The sequence below is a fragment of the Charadrius vociferus genome, unplaced genomic scaffold, assembly GCF_000708025.1.
Source record: "Charadrius vociferus isolate BGI_N301 unplaced genomic scaffold, ASM70802v2 scaffold429, whole genome shotgun sequence".
Classification (NCBI taxonomy): domain Eukaryota; kingdom Metazoa; phylum Chordata; class Aves; order Charadriiformes; family Charadriidae; genus Charadrius; species Charadrius vociferus.
This window is the reverse complement of record NW_009650250.1, coordinates 2,399,377-2,402,296: the sequence shown is the minus strand read 5'-3', so window position 1 is coordinate 2,402,296 and position 2,920 is coordinate 2,399,377.

The following is a 2,920-nucleotide window of genomic DNA, read 5'->3' as shown; positions in this document are numbered from 1 at the left end:
GAGCCGGGAGGGCTCCCTTCGACAAACTCCGCGGCGCCGGTGGCACCCACGGGACCGCCCCGGTCCCGCCGCGACGGGCGGCCCGGGAGGGAAGGGGGTCCCCGGCGCTGAGGCGTGGGAAGGTCTCGGGGCGCGCCGGCAGCCCCCGGCAGAGCGAGAGTGCTCCCCGACGGGCCCCGCCGCTGCAGCAGCCCACAGGGAGCTCACGGGAGGCGACAGGGCGGCTCCCGGCTCCGCTGGTAATGTCAACGGCCGCAGCAGTGTGCGCTTCACACATGTGTTCCTGGTAACACACACATTGCTCTTAACTTTAAGCATAGATTCCTGGAAACTTTAAGCTTATCTTCCTGATAACACTGAAAGTGGGGATGAATAGATGGTGGTTGAGTGTGGTGCCCCAACGACGTTAAATACTGTAAGCTGCCTCCAGAGCCCACAATGTGTGGAGAACTCGAGTATAATAAGCACATGGGCTTATTTCAGTCCTTCTCTGCTATCTGCTAACGGAGAGATCAGTGCCTTTTGTTGTGGATTTGAGCTGCTGCTTTGAGCTGTGGGGAAGGCCACCCGGCTCCCCAGCCTGCCATGACTCGCAGCCACCCTGCTAAGCCGCTCACCCCAGCCCTCCAGCTAAGCCAGCTGTAAATAAAACCAGCTAGGATTATTTTTTTTTGGCTAATAACTTTGACAATGGACCTCAGAGCCATCTGAGTGAGCAACTTTGAAGTCATCTTGAATTTCTGCAGGATTTTCTCTTGTGTCAGTTTCCTTGTCCTTTATTAAGCAAATATAGGCTTGGGTGTGATGCTAAGCTGGCAGCGCTCGAACCAGAGACAAAGCCTCCGTTCATCCCCAGGACAGAGAAAAGTACAGTTCAGGCTACCATCCCCGAACCCTTTATCACACTGATTTTACAGATATGCGAGTCTGCTATTAGTAGCATTTCCCACAGACACAGAGCCAGTATGGATCTGTAGTCGCTGTGACTCCATATCACAGTTTGACAAAAAACATAAGGAAAGAAAGAACAAAAGTCCCAGTGAGAAGAATACCAGCGGAATTTTTTCTTTAGGGGAATACAGTTTTAGGGGCTCTGAAGACAAAATGGCTGCTCTGTATTTGAACACAGATGGGGAGCCGAGGCCAGCCCACAAACAACTGGGCAAGCCACGGTCTTCCAGGAGTTACAGGGACATGTCCATTATTTCAAGTGCTTCGAGCCTGTGTTGCTAGGAGTAGAGCGCACAGCTAAGCGATGAGACCTGTGTAGCACACGAGAGGGAGCGGAGCAGCGCAGCGGGTTAATGTGGCCTTTCCATGAGGGAAATCGTCTCTCACCTGGGTTGAAATCGTGAGCAGATGACAGATCAACACGAGTTTACTCTGTGGCTCATTGCAGGGCCCCAGGGACATCTCTCAACCTTATACAACCTACTTCACAGCACATGGCCCCACTGGCAGCTGGTGCAGGACAGGGAAAGGACAGGATGAGCACAAGATGTCAGTGACCACATACACATCGGCAGAGCCGCAAGGCTGGAATAGCCAAGCTGATTGCTCAGGAGAAGAATAATGCACAGCCATCCCTGCCCATTGCTATCCAAAACTCTTCATCTCACTTTCATACAGTGTAGTTTTTTATCCAAATTGTTTTTAAAAGCTGTTGTAGAAATAATTGAAGTGCCCTGAATGTATAGTCCCAAGGGTTTCAGAACAGAAATGTGACATTCTTTTCTACTTAGCCAACACACGTTGTCTTTTATACTTTGCAAACACACAGTGCAAAGTAATTAAAAAAAAAAAAAACAAACAACAAAAAACTGTGATCCATCAAGACCTGACTGAACATGTAGAACTTACTCTGCTTTAGCTGTACCACCATAATTGAAGGACAATTGCTTGGTGTGGGCATATTTCTTGTATTGGAAGAAATATGTGCGCCATATAGCTGATGCTTGTACAGAAAATGAATGAGGAATCTTTAGACGTGAAAACCAGGATAAGCACAATACCAGAGAGAGACAAGTACAAGTATTTGTTCTGTCACAGGTGACTTCGGTGACTTTCATCAGGTTAAGCTGTCTCCCTGGATAGGTATATGCTATTTGGAAAGAATGCTGTGCAAAGCGGCTCAAATGCAGTGTATTCCACCCCTCCCAGTCCTCCCACAGCCAGCCTGCCAGTGTATTCCACCCCTCCCAGTCTTCCCACAGCCAGCCTGCCAGCCAAGGCGGGCTCATGAGGTCCCTCAGCCCAAAGCTACGCCCCAAAGCGCTGGCACCCTGCAAGATTCTAGTCTGCAGGGGGCAAAGGCACATCTCCATCAAGCTCCTTTCCGCACCTTTAGCGCGGAGATGACAGCACCTCACTGTGTCCATGGAACTGTGCAATGACAAATACATTTAAAGAGTGTGGTGCTTTCATATAAAATGGTAAAGGGAGGACATATAAAATCCTTAGATAGAAAACTGCAGCCTGTATTACCTGGGTGGATATAAGTTCACTGAAAGAAAAGTCAACTTTTTCCTCCAGCTAACATACAACAGTAATACAAAGTGTGCAGACCACGGCACAATGCATTGCAAAGTAAATTAGAGTGACAAAATAAACCAAGCTGAGAAGGGACCATTTATGTGCATCAGATAGTTCTGGATAAAGAAATTTATAGCGAAATGAGACAAACAGAATGTCAGAGCAATCTCCACAGGGCTCAGTTCAGCTACTTTTGAATGTTGTACTTCTATTACTCTTCAGTTTTGCATTCTGAAGCTTCTGTGTATGCTTGCGCAGGGAATACTCCCCGTGTACATTTTGGTTGTAAATAATGGGTACTGACTGGACTTTAAATCTTTTCTATTTCCAGAACTGAGGCGTGAGGCTCCATAAGTGCCCCAAGTGGCTTCAATTTCTGTACTCAACA